At 39.1% G+C, this 22,416-nt stretch overlaps 1 long non-coding RNA gene across 3 annotated transcripts in view; it reads left to right on the top strand.

Moving 5' to 3' along the window:
• The first annotated feature begins 6,996 nt into the window (after positions 1-6,996).
• Positions 6,997-22,416, top strand: part of LOC148214397 (uncharacterized) — a 36,505-nt gene continuing 21,085 nt past the window's right edge. For all 3 annotated transcript variants that reach the window (XR_015798120.1, XR_015798121.1, XR_015798119.1), the window contains exons 1-2: positions 6,997-7,281; positions 9,265-9,349. This is a non-coding gene — a long non-coding RNA (uncharacterized LOC148214397). The remainder of the gene's footprint in view (positions 7,282-9,264; positions 9,350-22,416) is intronic.

The following is a 22,416-nucleotide window of genomic DNA, read 5'->3' as shown; positions in this document are numbered from 1 at the left end:
CTAGAACTCCGACCCACGTAATGGTAGCAAGAATAATACACATGTATAGTTTAGAAATCTATTCGGTAATATATTTGGATTCCAATGTCTAATATCTTTGCAAATATTGAATCTCTTCTCTTTCTGTGGCAAGAGACACAATTTTACCAGATTCCAGAAGCCTTCACTTTTATTGCCCCCACCCCAATGATTAGAGTCAGCTTTTAATTATTTTTCCCCCCAAACTTGGATTTTTGGTTTAGTTACTCACATGCTTTTTTTCCCAGACAGGTGTATCTCTACCACATGGGAATGTAGCGTCAGGAAGCTGAACTCAGAGGACCAGCAGGGATGAAGGAACTATTTGACTCTTTTTCTTGGTTTCTGATGTCCTAAGGATGAAAGGAAAGATGGAGATCTCTATCTAATCTTCTGAAGAAAAAAATAGCTTGCATGGCAAGATAGGTGGGAGCCCCTATTTCACTGGCTGTAAGAGGACAGTCTCTACCTGAATGGATCTTCTGTTTGAAGGACTATTTTATCCAAATCCAGTTTAAAGAGTAAGAACCATATCCTTTTCTTAGACTTGGACAACGGCTAGGAAGAGCAGCCATACAGGTCAACTGCTTGCAATCTTCCCCACTTCTTGCATTTCTAAATGACCATCCCTACGTCAACCTTATCCTATGTAATCTTCATGTAAATAGTCATCCCTTTGGACTCATTGTAGAACAATGCCTTCTCCTAGTTATAATTCATCACACTACTGGGAGGAGGGAGCAATTGTGAGCAGATAAGTAGTTAGCCGAGAGACACTACAGTAGATCTTTTCCTCCCTCTATCTCAGCGACGCTGGGAAATGTAACTGTAGAAATGTATATAATTGCATTGTTTGGCCTTAATTATAACTTGGCTTCTCCCACATGCTCCCATGCAGTTTTTTTTTTTTAAATTCATGTAGAACACCCAGAAGTTGCACCCCATCTTTTGATTCCTGTCTAGATTGGGCTGATATCTTTAAGAGAACTGAGAAAAGTTTGGAAAAGAGACAACCCAAAGCCTCAGAAACTCCTACGCCTTGTTGCTGTCTTCTTTCCCTGCAGCGGCCTTTTTCCCCTGGTTTATATCACTGAAAAAATTAACAGTACTGAATGGAGCTCACCCAGCTATCCATATATATGTATATAAAAATCACATACTGCAATTTCTCAGGCAAACACTCTGCAAAAAAGCAAACTATATATTGCAGCTCAGGAATATGTAACTGACATTCTCTGGGCCATACGAAACATCTGTGACCTTGTACAGAGGTCATCTCCGTAATCATGTTTCTCTTTACTTTTAAAGAAATGTCAGGCCATTTTTTACACAAGACTTATGACAGGGTGCTGTTTATTGTATCACAAAGCCACTATAACTCCACAGTAAGGAAACTGCTATTATTTGGAAAATATATATCTTTCTGACTAGCAATAAAGATGAAAATTAAGAAGAGGTTTTTCCACTGAGGTCAAGAGTGTCTCCTTTAATAATTCTGACATCTTCTGCAAAGCTGAAACCAGAGAGAGTTTCCTCAGGGCCCCTGGTCAAACCAATTAAAACTTCAGGACTTTTAACAGCAAAGAACAGGTCCCAAACAAAGGCTATATTAAAAGGTGACCTGTGCAGACTTTGGGAAGGTTGAAATCAGAATGCAGATCTGAATTCACTCATGATCTTGGACAGTTGGACATTCTGGAACAAAAAACAGGTATCCAGCTTCCTTGAGATGTCAAAGACGAAGAGGATGTGTTGCATGAACTCAGCTCTAAGGATTGTAGAGTTCACGTGACCAAAAACCCATATAAAAGGGGGTTGCAGCAGAATGGGGAGATGGCAGAGTGGAAACCTGGGTCCCTTGGTTTGAACGAGATTGCCTTTCTAGACCGAAATCAAGCAAACACATTTTGTAGTTTATCCCTGGCACCTAATATTAGATTAGCTGCTTGGAATTATTACAGCAGATTCATCTTCACCAATTTGCTTGGTTGCCATTTCATGCAGATGAGTGAGCAGGCTGGCAGACAAAGCCCACTTCATGCCATCCGTGTTCAGAAACCCACTTCGTTTCCCGTGTATTGCAAAGAAACCATCAATAGCATGACAAGGTAACGGCAATAGGAATGAATTGAGCTGTACCGTCTCTGCCAATTTACCTGGTATAAATCTTAGTGTTTTGCTTTGCTTTTTCCTAGTCAAGTGACTAAGCCCTGGGGCCCTATTGGCAACAGAAGCTATCTTGCTCATAACCAGTGTAGAAATGCAAGGTGTCAACTTCTTATAAAGCTGGTTGCGCTTTTATTATTTTATTTTATTGCTGGCTACTAATTCTTGTGAGTGTCTTTTATTTAGTTACTTGGGTGGCTTGCTTCCTTGTTTTTTCTCTCCCCTTTCCATTTATAGAAGTGCCTGAAGATGGCTTACCACACTTAAAATGGAAGTGCAATGTTTAAAAGCAGCACTGCGATCCGAAGAATTAAACAGCTATTGACCAAGTTGTGCTGCAGGATTGCTTGTTTCCCTGACTGAATTGCTTTTCCGGTTTAACTCTGCACTCTGCTTCCTTCTTCCCAAGTTAAAAACAAGTCAGTTAAACCTGCCCAAAGAGGCTGAAGAATAAATGAGGAAGCCCTGAGTTCAAAAGTCATCAATGAAATCAGTACACAAGCTTCTTGTCTGAATGTCAGCCCTTCAAGACGGTCCAGACCAGAAGCACAAACCATGAGTACTAACTAACACTACCTTTATTGTGCGGTTACAGTAGCAGGATTGTGCAAGTCTGAAAGTATTTTTCCCCTCCTTTACTTCTACTTTCCAGAAAACTAGGAAGGGTCCCTTCTGAAATGCTTCCCACACCCCTTTTCCTTCTGTGGGCTGAAGTACCTTTTGTGTGATGGCTGTCTGAGCTGCAGCTCTTCCTCCAGTCTCCCAAGGTCATTCCCACAGACCATTCTATTAATCATGTTTTTAATTTTAATTTTACTTATTCATTGACATTTATTTGCATGCTGTCTCATCTACCAGTTCTAAAAAAAGAAGAAAACACATTGCCATACAGTGGAACCTCGGTTCACAAACTTAATTCGTTCTGCGACTCTGGTCGTGACCTGAATTGGTCACGACCCGAAGCAAATTTTCCCATAAGGTTCAATGTATTTACCGTTAATCTGTTCTGGCATGGAGGACAGGGAGGCGGCTATTGCTTGGAGGGAGAGTCCCCCTCCCTACGACCACGTGTCAGGGGCGGGAAAATGGCCGCGGACCACGTGTCACGGGTGGGAAAATGGCCACGGATCCTGTTTGTGACCCAATCCGGCATTCGCGAACGGAGGCAAAATTTTGCAACCAGAGCTGTTCGTGACCCGAATTGGTCGTGAACAGAAGTGTTCGTGACCTGAGGCACCACTGTATTTGCAGAATTGTTTCTTTCCCAGTCTGTGTATTCATTCTGAGAAGGGCTGCTTTGGGTCCTCCCCTCAAATGAGATTGGCAAGGTGGGACTCTAGAAGAAGGCCTTCTTGCTGGCAGCCCAAATATTATGGGATATTTTGCCCCCTGAGGTAAGGGAAACCACTTTGCTTGCATTTTGCAAAGCAGTGAAAACTATCCTGTTCCAACAGGACGTTGGGGAGACAGTAGGCTGAGATTGCATTTGTAATTTTATTTTGTGTATTGTGATTTTTTTTTTATTCTGTAAATTGCCTCATGTTGTGAGAAGCAGGGTGGCATAGAAATGATGTAATCAATAACTAAATAATACAATTTCCCTTGATATCTATAATGGGGAGAAGGAATAACCTTGAGGAACAAGAGGAAGAGCTGCGATGAAGACAACAGTCAGATAAAAAGAAATCCGAGAAATGTAATTTAAGAGAGCATCTCCGACATGACCCTCCCTAGTTCTCATGAAGATAAAGAGAGTGATTGGGGAAGCATATTCAGACTTGCAAGGTTCTGTTACTGTAACCTTATAATAAAGTAGTATTAGCATTCATAATTTTGGTTTCCTGGTCTGGTCATTCTTGAAGGGCTGACAATATCATACCTTCCTTCTTTCATCATGAAACACAGCACAGGAGAATCCTTATTTACATTCCATCTTTCTTCTTCCATCATGAAATTCAGCATAGAAGCGGGTGGTGTGTGTGTGTGTTCCTGATAGCTTTCCTTCCAGGAACTGAGTCTGATCCAACTTTCTTCATTTCAGCTCCCAGAAGACAGACCTTCTCTAGACCTCTGGTTAGCATTGTTGCCTTGTATCCAATGGCATATACCACAAAAGCTTTAGAAGGAATGGACAGCTTTCTCTGGCCACCAACAGACTAGATCATCCACTGGTCCTTACTCAGCTGTATGATTCCATTAGGGCTAATAATGCTAGCATATTTCTATAATTTAGCATTGATATTTGAGTGTATGATGAAAGAAGCTGAGAGCACAGTTAACATATGCTATGCTCTCTGTTGAGGGCAATGATTAATTTCCCAAAGGATATCTTTTTATTTTTTTAATGTTGAGTGACAGAATGTGAGTTTCTTTATTTGGAGGTGAAGGGGGGGAAGGAACTAGTTATTGCTCCTTCTTTTTATTTAAAGCACCCATTGATGTCTCTATCAAAACACATCTGCTGTTTCACAGATTGCCCAATGTCTGGCAGAACATCAGCTCTGAGCTGGCTGGCAGGAGGAGAGAGATGCTGTTGCTACAGGTAGTCCTTGCTTAACGACTGTTTGTTTAACAATTGTTCAAAGTTATGATGGCCTTGGAAAAAGTGCTTTACAACTTGTACTTGCACCTACGACCATCACAAACTGTCACACCCCCCCGTGGTCATGTGATTGTAATTTGCGACCTTTTTTACGATGGTTGTTAAGTGAACCACCATGGTCGTTAAGTGAATTGTGTGGTGGTTAAGCAAATTCCAGCAAAAATGTCCATTGGGGAAGCTGGATTTGCTTAACAACCATATAATTTACTTAATGACCATCGTAAAAATGGGCATAAAATTGGTCCGGTCACATGGTGACTCACGTAATGACCACCCCATTTAATGACCAATTTTCTAGTCCCTATTGTGGTTGTTAAGTGAGGACTACCTGTACTCTCTTCTATTCTGAAATTGTTCTCCAATTTGGTGCCCTTCAGCATTCCTGCTCACCATGACAAAACTTGTAATCCAGGCTGGTGAAGGGTATGCTTTCCTGCCTTTGTTAAATAGGACAAGGGAACTCTCTGAAATAATAGCCACAGCTACTGGCCACCACATGTTGTATCATCTCTTGGGGATGAAGACTCCCAAAGAATGCAAAGCCCTTCCACATACCTGCTAAGGTCATGGGAAATCAGGGAGAAGAGATGGCCACTGACCAGTGGCAGCATTATCTGATCTGTCTGCTTTGAGGTTGCAATCCAGAGTAAAAGCTCAGGAGAAGACTTGTCTAACCAATGCATTGTCTACTCTTTTCCTCCTCCTCTTCCTCCTGGCTGCTGAACTCAGCTACAGGGATATGAATCTTTTAATGTATTTATTTATTAAAAAACATGGATCTTATCTTTCAGATATAGATATTTGAAAGCAGAGGATTTGCTCCAGGCCCCTTGATCATTTGACTTGCCCCTTTCTACATCTTTCCTACTTCTACCAACTTATTTATATCCACATTCTCAGTGGCTAAGCTACAAGTTATTTTCAGAGACAGTAGTTCTATTCCCCAAAAACAACTGGGGCTTGGTTGTTTTTAAATATGATTATTTTTTCTGGGCAAGCTTGTCTGGTTAGTATTGTGAGAACCCAGTAAGTGGTGCAATTCAATAATCAGATTTAGCATGCTGTGTGATTGCAAGCAGGATGTCTTTGAATGCCTGTTGTGGGAGGGACATTAATCAAAAAGTATTGGTTTATACCTTGCTTGAGATAAGATTTGGCTATTAAATATTTTAGCTTCTGGGGGGCTGCCTGAGCAACTTTTGGACTGATGGGCATATTGAAAGACCTGGGCCACCACCCATGTCCCCTCTTAGACATCTGTTATTTGTCCTAATCTAAAATCCACATTTTCATAGTCTTTTCTCTTGAAAAGTGCTCCTTTCTTCAAAAGTGGTGGCACTTGAGTCAAAATTGCACTTGAGTCAAGCTTGATTCCTGGTGACTCCATGGACCTATCTGTGTAACTATGTTGACAATAATAGGGAAGAAGGTTGCCTTCTTCTGGGATTTTATAATGTTTGTTTACTTCCCAATCGAACCTACACCCTAAGATTTCTTGGTGTTCTCCTGCCCAAGGACTAATAAAAACTGCTCCTTCTCTTTTTCCAACTCCTAAAACCACATCTATGGTGTTGGACTAGTTCTTGGATGTTCCTTGCTGAGATAACAGATTGAGCTCCAATCTTGTCTGGGGAAATATAACATTGGATTCTTCCTTCTATTTCTCAGACAGCCTCCAAAATTGTCTTTTTCCTGCCATGGACCCTGCAAAGTCCCAAGGAGGGCATGAATATTGCTGCACAAGGTAAAGGAGAGCTTTGTATCCTATAAAATCTTAAGCTCCCCAAACTTCCACCAGGTGCCCAAGTGCAGGGAGCATTACAGCTAGTCAATGAACCAATTTAAATTTATCCACTCCTTTCTTCATAATAGGATTTTTAAAAAGAAAATGACAGGCAAAGCAGCAAACACTTGTCCTCCTTTCCTGCTACTCATCGGTCTGATACTTCTAAAAATTTAAGCTGCAATGCTCCAGCATCAAAGGAGTTCAACGGAGAAGTAGAAATGGGCTTGCTCAAGCGAGCATGTTCTGGATTCTATCCCAGACAGATTGAAACAATTTAGATATAATGTTGTTATTTGTTCTTACACTTCAGTGTAGTACAAAATCTATTTTTCCCCATGACAACCATGTGAGATAAGTTGTGCTGAGAGAGATAGACTGACTCCAAGTCATCCAGGGATCAACTGTGGCTGAGGGTAGACTAGAATCTGGTATTCCCCATGTGATATCTAATATCTCAGTCACTACCTAATTGTGGCTTTCGTGTTCCTGGTTGGGTTTTGAACTAGTCACATTCTACGTGCCGAGCAAGTGTTACAACCACCATGGTACTGAGACTCCTATATCTGAGGAATTTGAAGTCTGTCATCATCTGCTTTATGCCAGTTGCAATCTAATTCAATGTTTCTAATACCCTGCAAATCACAATCTGGAATTTGGAAATCTTGAATTGGAAAGCAAAGAAAGAAGGAAAGAAAGAACGTGATCTGAAGTGAGATGTTCTTTTATTACTGCATGTATATACTTATCTCTATAATATTCACGCTTCCTCCTTGGTCATGCTTTCATTTTTTCTTATTTAATCTTTGAAATACAATACTCTCTGGATGATTCTTTTCTCATGATGAACAAGCGCCAGCAATAACATCTGCAGTGGCACTGCAAATATTATTAAGATATCCTGCTGCCTCTCCTTATGTTTGAAGTGACTTGGCTTTAAATGCACTTTTAAAAATCTTCGTCCCTTTCTATTGTTTGCTGCTTTTCCCATCATGTTTTTCCTTAAGAGGAACACGGTGTTCCTACCGTGTTTGCTGTTATGTGCTTGCAGCTAGCGCAAAGATAATATTTTCAAGGTTATGCCAAGAAGTAGCTTTGAACGGACTGAAATTGTCCGTTTCATTTAGATTGCTCATCCAGTCCAACTTGACAATTCGATGCTTTGATTCAAAGTGTCAAATCCAGTTGATTCAATTTTCCAGTTCATTTTTTTAAAAAAATATTTTCTGCGTCCATATTGAGTCAGCAACATCTGAGGTGATCTACAGTATATTATAGATCCAATTCAAAGAGTCAGTTTGATTCAAAGACTCTAGGATTTTCTTCAGATTGATTCTCCAGATCAAAGCTTCACACAGCAATAACAGTTTCCATATGGTGTAAATACAGCAAGCAACAGCAAAAATACTGTTGAACTCCTAGCACTTTTAAAGATACCAATTCTAATATCCTTATAGAGGGCTTTCGATTTATCTCCTATTTCTGAGTTAGTGCAATAGGATTGCCATAGGGTGGCACCAGAGAGCTACCTACTAAAGTTCTCATTCTTATAATTAAGGGTGAACTTCAACTGGGAAAAAGTTGACTTATATTTAAAGGTGCAATCCTATCACTGACCGTTTGAAGTGATATCAGTCAGGTATAATGGGATTCTGTTGTTTAAATAGGTGCTGTCCAAAGGATGTTCTCTTTTAATTTAAATTAAATTGAAATAAACAGCCAAGGATGTAAATAGATTGAAAGTTTATACCTGGGATAACTTTGGTAGGTCCTTATCTTCCTTCAGTCCCAGAATTGCATGAGGTTCTACAAAGCCTTGGGTGTGGGCTTCAGAGACCTCCAAAAGTTATTACAAGTTCTACATTTTAATGTAATTGAAAGAAGACATTATGAAATTCATGCCTGAAAAATATTCATATGAGCTGTATTTAATTAAATGCAAATGTGAATTAAATTTAGGTTTTGTCCTGAGTTAACATATTAGTTTTAGGAGTACAGCTTCAGGATGTCATTCATCCTGCTTTGGAAACAGCAGTAGGCAGTATTTCTGGAAGAAACTGAATTGTCTACCCCTGTTTAGATCCTGCCTTATTTCATGGACTCCAAAGGGCCATTCATTGGAGTCCTAGAAGTCTTCTCCTCAAGGACAGTAAGGAGGAGGGATAAACATCCCAAGTCTATGGATGCCCATCCCTCCTGATTTAAACATTATTTAAATGAGAAGCTGACATGTTACAAAACATCATTGTCATCTTTATTTATATAAAATGACTACCATCTTTGGGGTAACCATTGCAAAGCGCCCATTTCTCACTCGCCCAACTTCTTAGGGTATTATCAACAGATTAGGAAGTTTGCTCCCTGCTGTTCCCCTTCATGTCCTGATGGAATGTTCTCCACCACCCAACTTATATTTCTCTCTCTCATTCTCTGTCCTAGGCAAATAGGCAGACTTCCATCCAAAGCCATGGACTCCCATTCAGTTGTGTCAATTCACTGATTTAACATTCTTTTAAAATGTTAACATATCCAGAGGGAAGCAAGAGACAAGCTTATGTCCTTATGCCATGACACACACCCTGTGACTTACATGTTTGTGTCTGATGTCAGAATGCAAGTAGGAAAGGCCAGGGTTTGCATCAAGATGTCATGATGCGTGTTTCCTGATTTTTTTTTTTATCACCTTGCTTTTTAGTTGACATCTACTGAGCTACATTTCCCCCCTTTGGCCATGTTTTTGCCATTTTGTTAGGATTTTCAAGGTCTTAGATGTCTAAAAGGTAAGAAACATTAAGTACTCAATTTCTCAGTGTAAGGAACAGTACTGGATTGTTGATTTTGATTAAGTGGTTTATTATAGTATTTTCTATGAGATAATTCATTTAAATAAGACATTCCTTGGCTTTTCAAAGAAGGACAGGTTGTTCTAGGGTGAGGAGTATGGCAAGGGGTTAAAAAAAAAGGAAGCCCATATGGTGTGCTTCTGTGTATCTGTGTAACTATTCAATCTGTCCCATTGAATAGTTTCTGAAGCAAACTGAAGGTTTAGCTAGTTCAGCATATAGTTTTATTCTATTTATTTTATCAAATTTATTAAGGCTGCCCACTCCAGAGGACTCTGAGTAGCTTCTTCCCAGAAAAGATGAACAGCCGAAATCTGAATGAGAAGACTTTCAAATATATATTGGATCAGGTCCAGATGTATTTGTTTCATTTAAGAGTCAGTGGAATCAGTGATTTTTATGGGATCCTGACCAGCTATTCATACTGAGTTCAGTGGGGACTTCTTATGTTTAGGCTACAATCCGGTATGAATCCATCAATTTTCCCAGCATAGAATCTTACCCAGCAGATATATGATAAGAATCTTAGAGGAAAGGCTTGGTTGTATTCACAAATAAATTGAGATCGAGGACAGGGTGAGATAATGTAACTTTATTGTTTGTGGGGGTTATTCTTCTGAATCACCTAAGGTCTGTATCATTCTTGTCGCTACTGGTGAAACAACATCTCCTGGTCTCTGTGTCTAATCTGTTAGGTGCGTCTTCTTATTTCCTGAGGTCCTTCAGAATCTAACTTGGGTGCTCTATCAGAGGCTCTTGATTTGCTTGTGTTCGCCTTAGAGCTTCCCTGAGTATTGCACTGGGAAATGCGACAAAAGGAGGAGATGAATGGATATCCAAGGTGTTGTATCCCTATTAATTACACTGCATGGATTTCATTTAGGGTTTTAAAACTTTTGGCCAAGCCCTCCCTTTGTTCTGGCCTCACCTACATTTTGGAGGGTGGCCCTCAGGCAGGCTATGTAAGGACTGTCCTCAGTCTAAAAAAAGTTGGACATCTGGATTCTACTGTAGACTTTTAAGTTTTATACTTTACATTTAATATATTTTTAATCTGTACATAGTTAGTACATAGTTAGTATAAACAACATAGGCTATATCCTAGACCTCACTCGTTGAGCTGAACAGGTAATAAGTGTATTCTAATATACATGCCTCCCACTACAAGCTGTTAACATTCCAAGTTTGACTATGCTTGTTTTATAAACTTATGCTTTGTACTGGTCTATGACTGTAATAAAGATTGATTGATTGATTGATTGATTGATACTTAAGCAAAACCACAGAGAAAACCCATGGATTGACTTTTCGCCTTGGGAAATTTTTCTTAGTTGGTAACAGATTCTAAATGAAGGGCAAAAGTTGGCTACTGATACTGTCTCCTGTGGGTTCAAAAGCTGGTTGTGTCCAAAGTGGACACAACTTGGGGAATCACAGTATGGAGGAAAAAGGGATAGGAAAGGCATCAATGAGCACAGAGAATGGTGCCTACAGTCTGTGTGTGGGTGCATTTGCACGTATGTGCAATCTTCAGCTAAGCAGATCAGAGCGTGCAGTTCGTAAGCAACAGAAAATTACCCAGATTTTCTGGGCACATGCTGTATTGTCTGTATGACAGAAGGAGGGGTTGCTAGCATCACCATTTACTTAGGTGCCGATGAAAAGTGTGAGGCTGTAGACCATATGCAGTGCAATAGCACATCCGAATTGCTTGTCTTGCTGGTGGCATGATTGGGAAATGTGTAGCTTCTTCTCTGTTTACAGCAACACTGTTAACTGACTGCAAGCCAAACACTTCAGATTCTGTCTTTCATGGGGATTGGTGAAGAGATGCCAAGAGACATTTATCTTATTTTGTTTCTTCAATATCTCATAACATTATTTCTCTAGGTATTGTACAATATACCTAAGGAAAAAAAGAAAGCAATAACAATCCAATCGAGCACATTTTAAAAATGGATAAAAGACCCCAGATCGTGAACAAAACTGTGTGGACTATAATGAGAAGACTTAATTTTACATGACAGACTTTAATTACATAAACATCACTCGCAAGTATAAAATATTAAAAAGCCCGGGAAAAATGAGAGTGCTTCTGTGAGAGCCAAAAAAACAGCATTGTGGGTGGCAGGGAGGATTATTTTATTAAAAGTTAAAAAAGAAGAAGAAGAAGAAGAAGGTAAGCATTGTGGGTGGCAAGGAGGATTCTGTTGGGAGACCATTTCAGTATTATAGGACCACCACAAAGACAGCGTCTCTCTATTTTTTGTGGTCACCTTTTGAACATCAGGAGAAGGAGACATTTCAAGGAAGGCTTTGGTAGATGACCTTAAGATTCTGGTAGGTACGCATGGGAGAAAGAAGTTCATAAATCCAAGTCTAACATACAAAGTTGCTTAAATCAATTAGAGACCACAGGCTGTATACAGAATAGAATGACTGCGCTTCAGGTAAAGCTGGATTTATTTGTGTTTGTGGAACAGAGGCCAAAATGTGTTAGAATAGACAGGTAGGGAATGTGCATATGGCACAGGAATAACTAAGACTGGTAACATAAGCTATTCCTTCTATGATTTAATAAAAAGCATTATGTAACAGCTTTAGTTGACTAAAACCATGATGGGCAATGGAGGCCAATATTTATGGGCCCATCTCAAAATTATCATGACATATGGAACATGATGACAAGGGATGTAAGAGAAATAAATGGTAAGGGGCATGAATTGACAATGAAATGAAAGAAAGAAAAGTAGATATATTATGTTTCTGTTATGTGTCTATGAAACTAACAGAAGTGGGAAGAGTGTAATACATTTGAATGAAGGTGGTGAGATATTGTGGAGTAGAGTTGATGGATACATATAGGAAAGTGAAAATGTAAGTTCAATTATGCATCAGAGGGCTAAATATATGTTTAAAAGTATGAATTGGTGCCATCTAGGTTGCTGTGGATGTGTCTGAAAGTAGGAATCCATAGCGTGATGATAGTTACATATTATGCTCCAATGAATGGTAATAATGGGAGAACTAGATAACTTTGAGAAATATTGTGCAATATTTAAACAAATGTAGTTGGGGGGAAAAAAATCCTTTTGTCAGATGATATAAATGGATGGGTTGGAATGAGATGAGAAAGTACAGAAAAAGCATATGGATCATTCAGAAACCTAAGAATGAATGAGAATGATGGTTATTTGGTGAGTATATGCTTAGAAAAAGTTCTGTTCTGAGCACAGTTTAAACATAAATCCACTCATATATGCACATAGCATAGGAATGAATATAAATCTAAAACATAATTGATTTGGTTCTTTCTGATAAACAAGAAGTAGTAAAGGGGTACAAGGGTAATGAGAAGTTCTGAATGTGAGACAGAGCTTTTCTTGGTAGTTTCAAGACTGGAGCTTAGGAAAAAATGGACAGGGAAGAAAAGGAATAAAATGAAAGTAAAATGATGGCGGGAAAAGCATGTATGGGGCCTATATGAAAAAAAATTAGAAGATAATTTATTCTCCCCATAGGATGAATGGGAGGTGGACCTAAGGGAAGAAGATGGAGAAGTGTGAAAAGAATTGTGTTACCGAATGCCACCAAAGTGTGGGGATTAAGCTAATGGGAAGTACGAATAAGAATGCTTGGTGGAAGGATGAAGTGAACAAGGCTGTGGATGAGAAAAAATTGAATATAGAAGAATGCTGCAAAAATGAGACTGAAAGATATCATGTGTAGGCAGAAAGATAGCTGCAAAGAATATCATGAATAAGAATAAGAAACTGTTAAGATTAAAAGAGGCAGAGAAAAGAATAATTTTCATTATTCTGATTGAAATAACAAATATTTTAGGAGTGTGAGAAGAGGGCTAAACAAGAAATCACCCGCTGAGAGAGTGGAATTAAAAATAACAGTGATGAAATAATTTGGGATGAAGCTGAGATGAGACAATGTTGGAAGGAGTTTTTCAGAGATTTATATGGAAGTGATGGTGTTTGCTGAAGAGGGGAATGGAAAGAAATGCTACAAATGTTAGCATCCAGAAAAATATGAAGAAAAGGAAATCATAAAGGCTGTGAGAAGGTTGACAAATGGTCAGGCTGCAAGAGTACATGGTGTAACTGGAGAAAGATTAAAATATGGATGTAGTTTGCTTATGACTTGTTCGACATGTGTGTGAAGGCTGTATTAGGCCTGACAGTTGGAAGAATGCTGCTATTGTTCCACTGTATAAAGTGAAAGATAGCAAGAGTGAACACAAAAACGAGAGGGCCATTCTTATAAATGTCCCTGGGAATGCATTTGGCAGAATTTTGATGGAAAGGCTACAAGAGGTGACCGTGAGCAAAACTTCGGAAGTGTGGCACGGTTTTATGCTAAGCAGGAGATGCAGACCAGATTTTTGCTGTTCGGTAGTCCACTGAGAAATGCATGAATATGAGAAAGAAAGTTTATTGTATGTTGGTTAATTTAGAAAAAGCATACAGTAAAGTGAATAGACTTGAATTATGGAATGTTTTGTGCAAGTGTGGAATTGAAGGCTGGTTACTGAATGTGACAAGTGTGGTATATACTTGTAAAGCATGTGTGAGAATGAATGAAATGCTTAGCAAATTATTCAAAATTGATCAGGGAGTAAGACAAAGATGTGTGTTGTTCCCTTAGTTGTTTAATATGTTCATAGATAAATGTATAAGGAATAGCTGTGGTGACTTTAGAGGTGTGTTGCTTGGGGATGTGAATGGGCTTGTATGTTTGTAGGCAGACAATGCCGTGATGTTGGCTGAGACCCCAAATGAGTAGCAGTGAGTGTTCAATAGGTTGTATGTGCAGTGGAGACTATATATCTGAAACACAGTGAAACATAACAGCAAACCAAGGTAATTGTGTTTGGCAATGAAAGTTGAGTAATAGCAAGTTATACATAAATGATGAAAACTTAGAACAAGAAGATGAATCTGTGTAGCTTAATTTAAAAATGGGAAAATGGAGAAATGTTAAGATGTGCCAATGTTGATGGAAACGTAGCAGGCACTACATGTTCTGTAATGAGGAATGACTGTTTGCCAAAAGGGACACACGGCTGTGTACAAGAACATGTTTCTGTCCCCACTGTTATATGGAAGTGAGAATTGGGTATGTCAGGAGAAACACAAAAGTAAGTTGAATGTTCTAAGAATGGGAGGACATAAGATCTGGAAGGTGAGAGATGCTTAAAAATGAAAGGATGCTGAACGAATGCAAAAGTGAGTGACAAGAAGGAAAGAAGAATGAATGAGGATCAAATTGCAAAACAAAAAACCTTTTTGTTTTTGAATTGGTCTATGACTGTAATTATCTATCTATCTATCTATCTATCTATCTATCTATCTATCTATCTATCTATCTATCTATCTATCTATCATCTATCTATCAAAGAGAAAATGGCTGAGGGAAAGGGGAAGTCTGTGGTGGGATGGAGTTGCTCATGAACAGATGGGTGAGATACCTGAAAAAGCAAAGTAAATGAAATATATGAATATGGTGGAAATCAAGATGGAAAGGTATGGGAATGTACAATGAATGGTCATTTAGCTATTTCTTTTTCATATCTCAGGTCTTTACTTTCTTTGTCTTGCTATTTCTTATGACTTTTCTGAGCTTTACCTAACTTTGTTTCTACCAAAAATGAATAGCATGACATATGTGGGTGTAAATTACAAGGTGAGATTAAGATGAAAGTGGTAAAAGCAATTTCAGAAGAGATTTTGTCTTTTATCGGGACCAAAAACCTCTTTTATGAAGATCCAAAATCTTCTTATGGTTCTGAGGAGCCTGTAAACAAAACAATACAAAAACAAAAACACTTTTTTACCCTCCTTCCCCCAGATTTACCACCGGGGCTCTTATCTCAATGGAAGTTCAATTCATTCTTTTGTCCACTCAGGTCAATGGTGCAGTCCATGGGACTTTGTTTACGCAAGCCTGAAGAACTGAAATAATAATTGAGATTTAGGCAATTGGTTTTTCTGACTTGAATGAAAAATATTGATCCTTCTGATAATTTTAAATACTGAGCCATCCTTTGGATGGATTTCTCCCCACCTTCCATCAAATTAGTCTTGGAGTAATTAACTCTATTGACCCCCTATCTCCAGAGCTCTGTTTAATGAACATGATGTTAATCAAGGGTGGTGAAATTTGGTTACCAAGAGCCATTATTGGCACTAGGTTGGAGCCACATCAAATGTGTTTAGGGGGGAGTTTGGGGAGGGGTTTTTACTTCTGAAGTTTGATACACCAATTTTAGAGATGACATTACTGTGTTCATCTGTTTCTCAGTTCCAAATGGTGGGTGACTATGCTTTTAGCTTCTAACAATCATAAAACGGGTTCCAAAGGTCACAAAGAACAGGTTTAAGGATCGCTTCCAGCCTTTCAGCCACAGCTTGCTTATTCCAAATCTAAATAAATAAGAGAATCAGGGTATGCGTTTCATTACAAAATGATGTTTTTTGTGGAAATCCATGCCCATTCTGCTGATGCATTGCTACGCAAGCTTTTAAACTGGTGAACCCCTAACTTTTCTTTAATTTAGTGATGGCTCATCTTTTTTTTGATCATGAGAACGTTACTGTGCCCAATGCAACAATAAATCCCATTTATTTAAAAAGGTCCAGAAGTCCTAATCCATCGACAGGAAGAATATTTTCTACTGAACTGATTGCCTGCAAAATCAGGCTGTCGTCTTTCGGCCCTTCTGATCTCCTGTCCCCCTTTTTCCCCTCTCCAGCAAGGCATGAAGCTGCAGTGGAACTCAACCAACTCTAAGAATTGTCACTTCTTCAGAAAAGTGTTGCTTTTGCACGCCTTTTGCATTATTGCAACCGACAAGTTGAAGACACTGTCTGATGTTAATTCTGTGCCTGGCTGCCAATTATAATCAGAGCTAGTCAAAATAAACAAATTAAACAAATAAACATGTCAAAACAGCTCAGACGTACCAAAGAAAGAAGCCAAGATTGCAACTGGTGTGGCAGGAGAACCAACACGGCTGCATAGCGTAAAACGATCTGTTGCGTTCTTCACCTTTGTGGAGGGAAAGGGAAGGAAAGTGATTCTGGGTGGAGTCAGGGTTTCTTTTTCTGCTGCGCCCTTCCCTGATATGTAAAAGGGAAATGACTTACTCTCCCTGCTCTATTTTATTTTGGGGGTAGGGAGCAGGGAGAGTAAGTCATTCATTCTTTGCTGTTATATGCCAAAACCCTGAAGCCCAAATCACACGTTGCATTTCATTTGTTTTTTAGCAATCACATCACATTGCTAGTTCATATTCAGCTTTTGATCAACACAACAGTTCCAAGTTCCTCTTCATGTATGCTATTACCATGCTGAATATTTCCCCCTCTTATATTTGTATATTTGGTTTTTTTTATTTTTAGTGTTTTGAAAACTTCCAAAACTTGGGGATCAAAATATAATAGAAAGAAATTGAGGGAGAGAAGAAGGAGGAGGAGGAGGAGGAGGAGGAGGAGGAGGATTATCCACCATGGAAAGTGATGTTCTGCTCAAAACATTTATACACAATCTCATTGCTAAATTTTGTCCAGTTATATCAATTCAAATGTGCTCACACAATGACAGCCCTGAATGTCTAAAGTGAATTGGACTGATTTTCTGAACTGATATGAATTATCAAATCAGCCTGATTTTCTGAACGGAATCAGTGATCCAATTGGAGTTTGCCTGATTTGCATAAATATATTAGATATTCCATTCTTATTACTTTTAAAATGGATGTGGTGTTCATTCTTGGGTTTGGCAGTATGCAATACCTAGAATTCAATTTAAATTCACCACAAAAATTAAAGCAAAAAAACGGGAACAGGACAATTTCTCTGTCAAAATCTATCTAGGTCTGTGGGATGGTGTCCCACTGAAAACATAAGTGCAAAGTAGTGATTTTCCAAGTATCGCTAGGATTAATAAGTGGGAGGGTACAACTAATCCTAATCTTGTGTTGGTGAGCCTCCTATGATTATCTTTGCCCACTGTGGGAATAGAATTCTGGATTCAATAAGTTTTTGGCCTGAAACAGCCCAGCAATTCTTACCTTCTTGCTTTCAATTAAAAAACAAAAGCAAAACATCTTATGGTTTGTTTGCTAACTCCTTGACTTCGTTGTCTGTTCAAAATGAGAAAAGGACAATATTGTATTTTGTTTCTCCCTTTCCTTTGGGGCCTTTCACCCGCCCCGTGGATGATCACGACAGCCCAGCCTATCCTAACCCTGTCCACCCTACCAGGATGATGGGTTCGATAGCCTCGTGTGAAAAACCTTGACATAAATTGAACCTCCCCCACAAACGAATGCAATCAAAACATTATACATTCTCAGCTGATCAAGGAAATAAAAAGCTCCTTGAAATAGACTACAAATAAAGGCTAGGATTATTTGAAACAGGCACCACATTTGGAAGGGAAGGGGAACCGATCTTAATTGTTATTGTTAAAAACTGGGGAAAGTCTGCTTTCCTCCTGCTTTTTTTTTTAAAAAAAGCGGTAAATTAACTTTAAAAATATGTTCTGAAGTTAAAGGAACAAGCTGTCATTTTGGACAGGTGGTTCTCGTAAAGAGGCAATCTTTTACAGTGGAGTCTCAAAATGTCAAAAGCTGCATGTCTCAGTGGAGATAAAGCTATAACGCAGGTTCATTGCACCATTTCTTCTGTTCTTTCTCATAGACTTTCAAACGCTCCAATCCAAGAATAGGATTTAGGAGGACCAAAGGATTAAGGAGTCCAGTCCCTCCTTAAGTATTATTTTACAGAGCTAGAATGCATTGGCGAACTAATTTTACAAATGTGCCTGTTTCCTATGGAAAGATAATGTAGAACTCAGCATAGAGATTGTACATTACACTGTTCCAAGATTCCAAGGACAAGAACATTATTTTTTTTTCTTTTACACAACACCAAAGCTTTAATTTTGCTCCCTGAGATTAGTTTTTCATGATCAAGGTTCAGGGATTTTAACTCTCAATTTAAAAGGGAGAGAAAAAAAATCTGCAACTGATGACATGTTTTGCTTATGAAATTAATTTTTTATTGGGTGGAAGGGCCTCAGTGCATCTAGGTAAGTCTGTATATGACTAGTGTATGTTCAGCTAAAGAATGGATTAGCAATGTAACCAATTCATAATGAATAGCTATTCATAAGGGAATATGAACATATGAAACTGCCTTCTCCATTGTTTGATTCAATTAGCCCAGGACTGTCCCATTTTGACAACCAACGATCTTTTCCAACATTAATTCAAAAGACAATCTTTTGGGGCTAATGAATATCTGGAATTCTGGGAATTTGTCATGGATGCACTAACAGCTGCTATAAGTCTAGCCAGTTACAGAACATGAACTGGGGGCTTCGCTCTTCTCCCTCTCTAGCCCATATTCTGTTCTTGTTTCTATCCAAGTGCCTTTTCTCCTTCTGGAGAAATGCTTGATGATCATTCTTCTTCTTCTTTTTTAAAGAAGTGTACCTTATTAACTCTTTCCAATTTGTTGGTTGTTTCACTTGGATATTCCTCAACAATTTTGGTGATCAGGATGGGAACTGAAGATCAAGGGGTGGAGAGAGAAGCAATAGTGGGTGTCCCAGATTAATTTCAGCAATAGATTTTGATTCCACTGTTGCCTGAGACTTTCACATCCTGAATCCAGCTGGGGACAGTGGCTGTTAGGACAACCAAGGCTGAAAGAATACAGAAACTCCAGAATGCTGGAAGCAGGAAAGATTGAAGGCAAAAGGAGAAAGGGACGGCAGAGGATGAAATGGTTAGATAGCATCACTGAAGCAATGAGCATGAAACTGAGCAAACTCAGGGAGGCAGTGAAGGACAGGAAGGCCTGGCGCAATATGGTTCATGGGGTCACGAAGAGTCAGACACGACTTAACGACTGAACAACAACCCAATCTATGTGCACTTATCTTTCTGAGCTCAGTTAAAACCATCAGTCCTTATCCCTCCACGTAAGATGCTGTAAATTGACAGCAGCTGAGAAATTCCCTGGTTGAATCCTCCAACATGACAACATGATGGAGGTAAAGACTCCTTCAATCAAACTTGATGCCTGGTGACTTGATGGGTGTGGATGTCCACACCCATGTAATCCATCCATCTTGGCAACAATATACTTTCTTCTGGGAAGGCTTTCCAATTTCTCAATCTAGTTTATAATCCAAGATTTCTTGGCAGTCTCCCATTCACGTGCTAACCCTAACTTTTTTTTTTAATTAGATTGCTCTGTGCTGCCACTTGCTGTGACCTTATAAATAAAGATGATGCTAATGGCTGGTGCTTCACTTTGCAGCAAATCAGCTTCCTCTTTTTGCATTCCTGTGTGTGCATACAAACATTATAAGTTAGAGTCACACAGGGCAGTAAGCCTGGCAAAGGGTAACAAAGGTATCTATAGGTACACTGGTTGCCTATCCATTTCTGCTGTAATTGAAGATGCCTAGATCTAACCCAAGATACTTTGAATGTACAAGATGCAGTGTACCACTAATCTAAGATATTCCAAATATTCCTCTAAATAGTGGTCCCAGTTAGTATCATCCCTGGGAACATAAATCTACCACCATCCAGAAGTAGAGGTGTCCTAGGGACTTAATTTCATGGGTGCCATCAAAAAAGATCTTGGCAGTTGATTTTGACCTCTTGGTTGAAAGGCCTTAAAACAGTGACTCTTTCTTTGTTTTTTCATTCTAGTTTGTTGGAGTTTGAATTATTTTCCCAGCATAGGCTCTGAGCAGGGATCTCACAGGCAGCAGTTATGTGTATTGTTACCTTGATTTTCAGATGGAAGTTGCAAAGGACACATACCTTGGATAATACTGCCCGTTCTTCTGTTCGTTGCAATTCTGTGGTTGATCAGAAAAGCCTGTGAAAACATTTGGTGTGAATTAGCCCCAACCTGCTATTGATTTGTGTCAGGTCTTGTCTTACAATTTGCCTTGGGAAGGTGATTCTGAGTTCCACCTACCTAGACCCTCTTGGGTTATTACTGTTGTTGATGCCTTTCCAAATAGAGATCACTGACAAATGAGCCAGGAAAATCTTTCATCCAACTTACCGCCTCTTCTAGTTACAAATTGCATTTCCCCCAAATGTATATTTGAAGCCTGCCTCTCAATTCAAGTAGTCTTAATCAATCAGTCCATCTTAATCAATTAATTGTATGAGGTTTTATTAAATCTGCATAAATTGGTGATGAGTGAAACACCCATTCTAAAGAGGTGTTTTTAAAAGGTTTGCACTCAGTGTCTTCAACCATTTTTTTCCAGTTCACAGAAAAATCTGGATAAATTTTCATACCAGTGCTCCCCATGATATAGACCTCTTGGTGTGCAATTCCCTCTCTATGTTTTCCCACAATTTCTCCTAATACATACATTTTTGCATATATTTTTAATGGGAGCCCTGCATTTCAAAGTTCAGAAAAATGTGGATTTCATCATATAAACTGTATTTCGGTTCAGCTCTAGAGTCTGGGAAGTGACAATTGCAAACATGTGCGTTAAAGATGGAGGGAACACATTTCAAAAGGAGCACCAAACTAGGGTGCTCTGCTTTGTCACTGTGTTTTCTGCAATGGAGGCAAAGGACCTCTGATGCTTTACTTCTGATATGCTCCAAACAGGAAGTGTTATGGTAAGCGATCCACCATAACTAGTGGCCTTGCTCAAAGGAGGTGCCTTCTGCTTATGTATGGTGCATATTCAGACACCAGTGCTGTGAGCAAAACCAAGCATCATGGCCCTTTCAATGTTCTGGGTAGAAGTGGGTGTCCATTTTGCTTTGCAATGTCATTCAAGGGGTACTTCGTTCACAGCTTCCTTAAAACAATGCATCCCAGACCTGGATCTGAGAGTCTGTCTGATGGGTGGCTGTAGAGCAATATGTATAAAAGTGAATAGTTGTGTGTGTGTACAAATGGAAGTATTTATAGATGGGAGGAAGGCTAGGTGTGCATAGATGACTTTGACTGAAGGTATATGAAAGGACATGTGAGTGAAAGAAAAAGTATGAGTAAGAAACAATGGGTATTGATTATGATCATAACCATCGATAATATTGGTAATACTGCTTCTGTTGTTTTTCTGCATTGTTTGTTTACCTTTTCTATATGATTTTAACCCAGTGAATTGCAATATATATTACATAAATAAATTAAGAGTAAGACAGTGTTGATTATTACCTTGTTAAATCCTTATACCAACACACAGACACTTTCATCTCTTTTTTAAAGTCTCTAAAGCTTCTGTAACAGAAGGAGGGACATGGGGTGGCATAGCGACAGAAAGGCAGGTGAGCTAATTCCATTGGCTGTTGGTTTTGGACCGCCCACCATCAGTTCCAATGCCTCCCTCTGCCAAAATGGGGTTCCTAGAACATTAGCCCTGAAGGACTAAGTTGTGGAGTGGGAAATTATCTTCTCCATCCTGGGAGAGACTTTTAATTTGATTGATCAAGGCTCTTCTTGTGAACTTTGATTGATTTATCCAGGCTATTTCTTATTAGCTGGGTTTTACAGGGACTGACTTATCTCAGAGGGTTTGACTGGGCAAAGTTTTAGGACCAACACGCTCAAATATGGATAGAACATGTGTTTTTCCCGACCCATTTGCCTTTCCTGGGATGTCAAAAGTTGGTTTTGCATGTAAAATATAATATTTACAAACCTCCGGATTGGTTGCATGCGTGGAAAGCCATGCCACTGAGATCTTAGGGGAGCTGCATATGATGAATTAAAGCTGACTTTCAGAAGGGCCATTCCTGACATTCCTTGCAGATAGATAAACTACCACATGAGAGAGAAAATGTGAAAGGTGGAGTTTGATTCATTGATCTGATTTGATCTTACATGGACTCGGTTTTCCAACTGATTTAAATTGTTGATCCAGATTAACTCAACAATACAAGTTGAATCAATGATACAAATCAGAGGGGAGCTACAGTAATATGTACA

This window comes from Python bivittatus, unplaced genomic scaffold (genome assembly GCF_059951505.1).
Source record: "Python bivittatus isolate LINGU-HERP-01145 unplaced genomic scaffold, Pbiv_v1 ctg000680_np1212, whole genome shotgun sequence".
Lineage (NCBI taxonomy): Eukaryota > Metazoa > Chordata > Lepidosauria > Squamata > Pythonidae > Python > Python bivittatus.
Note: the sequence above shows the minus strand (reverse complement) of the source record. Positions and strands in the feature narration are given on the sequence as shown.